At 37.7% G+C, this 6050-nt stretch overlaps 1 non-coding gene across 1 annotated transcript; it reads right to left on the minus strand.

Annotated features, from left to right (window-relative positions):
- Positions 1 to 3692: 3692 nt before the first annotated feature.
- On the minus strand, positions 3693 to 3815 carry LOC115940930 (small nucleolar RNA SNORA28). The gene has a single exon (XR_004075658.1). It is a non-coding gene; the product is annotated as a small nucleolar RNA SNORA28 (small nucleolar RNA).
- Between the last annotated feature and the right edge of the window lie 2235 nt (positions 3816 to 6050).

The following is a 6050-nucleotide window of genomic DNA, read 5'->3' on the forward strand; positions in this document are numbered from 1 at the left end:
AGGCTCCCCGCCGAACCGGGAGCCCGATGTGGGACTCGATCCCAGGACCCCGGGATCATGACCTGAGCCGAAGGCAGACGCTTAACCATCTGAGCCACCCAGGCGCCCCGTAAAAAAGCTTTCTACTGGGGCGCCTGGGTGGCTCAGTCTTTAAGCGTCTGCCTTCAGCTCAGGTCATGATCCCGGGGTCCTGGGATCGAGCCCCATATCGGGCTCCCTTCTCCACGGGAAGCCTGCTTCTCCCTCTCCCACTCCCCCTGCTTGTGTTCCCTCTCTCGCTGTCTCTCTGTCAAATAAATAAATAAAATCTTAAAAAAAAAAAGCTTTCTACTAAGAGCAAATATTTCTTTTGAAATCACAAAATACCAATTCTTATAGTACATAATTTTTCTAAGTTGTCATTATAACTGAACATTTTAAAAGTATTTAGCATATATATCCATCCCAAACTATTTAGAACCTACATAATTTGAGGGATTTTGAGTGTTTAAATGGAAACAAGTAACTGATGGTGTTGGTTAATCTGGAGGACTGAAATTTTGGAACACCCCCAGGAGATGACTTTTTAAAAACTTTTATTTTTATTTACTTTTTTTTTTTTTTTTGCATTTTTTAAAGTAAGCTCTATGCCCAATGTGGGACTTGAACTCATGATCATGAGATCAAGAGTTGCATGCGCTACAGACTGAGCCAGACAGGGGCCCCTTTTAAAAAATTTTTAAAGAAAAACATCATTATACCTAAATTTTAAGGAGAAAGGGCTGTCTGCACATTTACTGTAGGGCAGTGTGTCATCGTATATATTTGCCACATGAGCAGGAAGCAGAGGGGACCTTGTACAGAGCAGGGAACCTTATGCCTGACAAGAGCAAGTGCCTCTTTAAGCTTTTTCATTTGTAAAGTGGAATACTAATACCTTCTGAGGAGTGATGAGGCACTCAATATGCTCAGTAAAACAGTGCATTTTTGTTGTTGTTAATGTTTGTCTCTAATCTGAGAAAGATAGGGATTTGGACATAATAGTGAGTGTGATAGGGTTCTAAATTTACCAAGTCTGGAAGGAGACCAGATTGGGTCAATCTGTCACTGTAGATCTATCCCTCTTAAATTCTGTCTGCAAATGGTGAATGATTCTTCCCCCTAGTCTGGCCTTCAGGAATCTTCTGAAACTTACCTCTTACCATCTAGCACTGATATATATGTGGGCTTTTAGATTTTTTTTTTCCCAGATTCATTTACTACTCAATACTGCTTGCCCTCAACTGTGGACAGACAAATGCTAGACTAGGACATCAAGGTGGAACAGGCCCTGTACGGGGGTTCATTCACCAAGCTCTTGAAGCCTAGGGGTTTTTCATGGAGTGGATTCCACTCACTGATCCATGACAGTGTTACATTTTGGGAAGAATTTTCCATGCATAAAAGTGATTTCCTCCTAGTTTTTCATACAGAGAACTCTTAATGCAAGGCTTCATCCATGTGTCAGATATTTCTTGGATTCTTGTTTTAATTAAAATATATGTTGATATTACTAAAGAAAATATTACCTTATTCTATTTAGCATGTTATAGTGACAACGTATTGTAAGTCAGAAAACCTGCTATGCAAACTTTTCTCATTTACTAGGTCTGTGTCCTTATGAAAGATCAATGAATTCTTCTTATTCTTAGTTTTTCCATCCCTAAAAATCACATGAGCCTCTTTTTTTGTATCAAATAAGAATATGTATGATAGTAAATAATAAAGAATGATATAAATTTTTATTATTAATATTACTGTTACTACCACTCTTTTTAATTCAAATAATTTCATTGACTTACATATCCAGGTTATGATTTGCTTTAGGGAATGTTGTACAGTTTTGTATTTTGGTTTAACTGAAGATGGTCGGGATTGAACCCAATCATGAGCTTTTATTTCCTTATATTTAGATTATTTTTTCCCACTTTCTTGCACATCCCACAATGTGCAAGAAATGAAACAATTCTTTGTAACCCTTTTTGGGAATATAATTTTTTTTTAATCTCTCAAAAAAAGTCAGTAAACTTTATGGCTCATTTTATCTTATCATCAAGACAAATGAGTATGTAAGCTACCTGAAGGTTTTATGTGCCACATAAAAATACTTGCTTTCATTCCCACTGTACTGGTGAGAAAAATAATTCTGTTTCTGGACATAATGAAATCCTAAAGCCATAATAAATAGAAGTTGCGGGTATGGTCTTCCCCCTGCAGGGTTTGTCTTCCTGGAAGATAACTGGGGAAGAACTCTGAGGAATTCCCAAGAACCATCAGAAGCAATGGCGGACTTGAAAGTTGTGCTCCTCCCTTGAGCCCATGCTGAACTGAGGCTTAAGTATGGCTTTAGGCTCCACATGGACCTTAGACATCAAAACTCCATGAGGAACCACGTTGTCTCCCATGCCGGCAATTTGGGCTTTAAAATTGCGTGAGGCATTTTGTAGGAGATGAGATGCCGCCTTGGAATCACCATCAGATCTGTGTCTGGTTAATTATAGACTGACTTTCTACATCCCAAATGAATGTCTGTAGGTTCTCTTGATTTTTGAAAACCATCTATGTCAGTGTAGAATTACCAGCATTTTCAGAAGGAAGATTAAAGGGGTCCTTGTTTTTACAGGCTACATATTTAGTCCTTCGGGATTAAAGTTATTATTATATTATCTTGTATTACCTCCTTCTTTTAAACATTATCTTTCTTTCTTTTCTTTTTATATTTTTATAGCATGTCAGTGGAAAAACCAGTGGATCACCTTCCAAGTCAGGAGAAAAGAAAGGATCAGATGAGGTAATTCCCACAATACTGGGCTTCCTTTTCTCTTGCTTTTAATTGTGAATTTTATCTTGAAACAGATAATAAGGTTGCAAAGACCTCCTACTGGAATATTGGCAAATTTAGTCTTAACCAAGATTTGATTCCAGAATATAAGTGGAAATCATTAAAAATTAATGAAAAATAAAGTGTTCCTGGGGAAAGAACCTTTAGAAATAGTTTCTATTTAGGAACAGAAGCCAGTTATTGAGGGTGTTTTCCCTATAGGAATTGCTGAACCTTAAATGTTGTGTTGGTGAACATGGCAGATTTAGAGGGAGAAACCAAATGCTCTAGTGGAAAAGGACATCTTTGTTCATGAGAGTACACTAGGAAAAATGACAGTGCTCACCTGGATGAACCCATTATTCTGGTTCATAAACAAAAGGAAGAAAGAAAGACTATTTTGATTTGGATCAATTCTGTGGAAAAGGAGTAAAACCAAACCTTTCCACTTGGGGATGATTTTTCTTTGACACTGAATTTCTTCCTCCAGTGAATGATGCACCATTATGTGCCCTGTCAGCACTGGCCGACTTGTCCGTGGAAGGGTCCTGTGAATGTGCTGTCCTTTCAAGGGGTACAAGAAAGTATAAAAATGATCATGATGTTTTCCTCTATGTTATCAAAATGTTTTTAGAAATTTTGTTCCTCCTCTTTCTGCAATTTTGTAATATTTAATATATTTCAATGTATTCAATATATATAAGGAGGCTGTTACAGCCTCCTTATATGGATTCTGCACTGCAGTTCGCTGAATTTTCTACTGTCATTTTCATTACCAGTACACATGAAAATATAATTTAGAGTCTTTCCTTTTTAATTATTAATTTCTATTTTATTTATTTATTTACTTTACACTGTTTAAGTCTATATAAAGGTGGTCTCATGGAGGAGAGTGCTGGAATAGGTGAGACTTTCTTGCCATAGCAAGCCAAATTGCGTCAGACACACTTGGATTATGTGCTACAAAGTGTTGCTTGTAATAGATTATTTCTTGACAAGCAAATTTGTAATGAATTTTTTGTACCCATGGAAGGCAGATGTTTCTTTAAAATTAGAAAGTAAGAGTAAACATTAAGATTTTATCCTGTTTCTTGGTTAAGTTTTTAAAAAATAAATTCCCATATGAAAAACCACAGGGTGCCTGGGTGGCTCAGTTGGTTAAGCGACTGCCTTCGCCTCAGATCATGATCCTGGAGTCCTGGGATTGAGTCCTACATGGGGCTCCCTGCTCAGCGGGGAGTCTGCTTCTCCCTCTGACCCTCCCCCACTCTCTTGCTTTCTCTGTCTCATTCTCTCTCTCTCAAATAAATAAAAATATTTTTTAAAAAAACCCACATTTTCCTCCTTTTACTAGCATGAAAATCTGTAGAGTGTCATTCAGTTCCTTATCTACCCTACCTTTTAAATATATTCCCAGATAAGTTATCTATCAAATAATTTATGATTTGAAAACTATAGAGTTTCTTTATTCTCCAGACCCCAAAATAATGCGTTTGGATGTTATTTTTTATTACTATAAATCGAGATTAAACTATTTACACACGAAAGGAAATCTTTTCTAACGTGGTCAAGTGAATAGTTGGCTAGTTCATATATCACTAATTGTGTTATTACTCTAACGCTTAAATATTACATCTTGAATATATAGGCATTGTTGGTTTAGGCAACAACTGCTATAGCACAGTGTTAGGTTGTTTTTCTTTTTTCATAATATCTAGACTATAAAGTACCTTATTTCCGTATCTATAAGGGACTTGAGAAAACTCATAAGGACCTCTGTTACAAATGCAGCCGGGGGGACATAATCTGAGATTTCTGTGTTATAGAGGCAGACTGCACTTTAAGTTTGAAACAAAAGGCTGAACTTCCACCTCAAGGAAAGGAAGAAGGAATTTTTCTTCTGTTTATCAGCCAGTCAAGGAATTCTGATTTTGTTTCGTAATGCTTCTGAGAAATTCAGATTTACAACTCTTGTCTTGTGCCGAGCCTGGACACATTGGTCTGTTTTGCTCTGTCTCAGCCAGCAGAAGTGAAGAGGGGACAGAGGCTTTTCCCCGCTCCCGTGGTGTAAATCACTGTAGAGATTCATACAGTTTGAGACTGAAGATTATTTATCATCTCCCCAAATTCTGTCCATGTACATCTGATAGGGTAGACAGACCTGTGGGTGGGATGACTTGGTAGTCAAGGCGTATTTCCAGTATGGTCTGTCTCCAGGGAATCTCTTATTCTTTATGTCACATACAAGTTAGTCCTTGGTGAGGCCCTGGAGAGAATTCAAGGAAACCATCTTGCATTAGGCGTTATTTTAGCTTTTGTGTGCACAGTTATAAAACCAAGTGTGACTTGGATTTGTTTGCCCTGCCCACTGTCCACGATTGGTTACCGTCCTCTTTCCTTCTCAAAATCACCACAGAAAGATTTCCTGAAACCAATCCTTTCTCCTAAATATTTCATTACCTACTGCTCTTTTGAACAAGAAATGAGATTCAGAAGCTTCATTTGGGTTTTGGTAATCCATTTGCAGACTAGTATATGCTTCCAGAGGTTAAATAGCATGTCCCTAAGCGTATGCAAACATGTGGGTTCGGCTTCCACAGACAAACCCAGGCCTTTGAAACAAAGTCAGTTTGAAAAGGGCTTTCTAGGCTCAGGGGTACTTTTGGCATTTTTTTTTTTTTTCTTTCTCTCTTTATTATCCTGCTGCATTTTATTTGGAAGTGCAAGAGAAAGGATACATAGGAGGACTTCAGGAAGATATAACCAGGAGAAAAAATGATTAGGGTGAGGTAAGAGCCACTATTATATTGACGCATGTAAACATACCTGGGGATGAATGCTTTGTGTGAAGGTTAGAGCTCTTTCTCTCCAGCAGTCATAAATAGTTCTTACTTGTTTGGTGTTTGACCCCTATACAACCACTAATGATCCTAAGAAGTTGGCAGCAATTTTAACGGAATCTTACAACCAAGATATCATTGTCATGTTGCATTTGCAATACAAATGCTTGAGGAATGCCTAGGGTAAGTGTCCAGGAGAACGAATTCACTTATTTGTTTGTATCAGTCATTGTGATTTGGCTTTGTCCTCCTCAGATGTAGAAGAATTATAAAACTAATAGTTGCATGGACTAACAAGCCGAAGATACAAGGACTAGAGCAGGAAAAAGAAAAATGAAAACATTTAACACCAGCCCCTTTAAAGACACTGG

Source organism: Leptonychotes weddellii, chromosome 7, assembly GCF_054177405.1.
Source record: "Leptonychotes weddellii isolate Sample4059 chromosome 7, ASM5417740v2, whole genome shotgun sequence".
In the NCBI taxonomy this organism is placed as follows: Eukaryota; Metazoa; Chordata; class Mammalia; order Carnivora; family Phocidae; genus Leptonychotes; species Leptonychotes weddellii.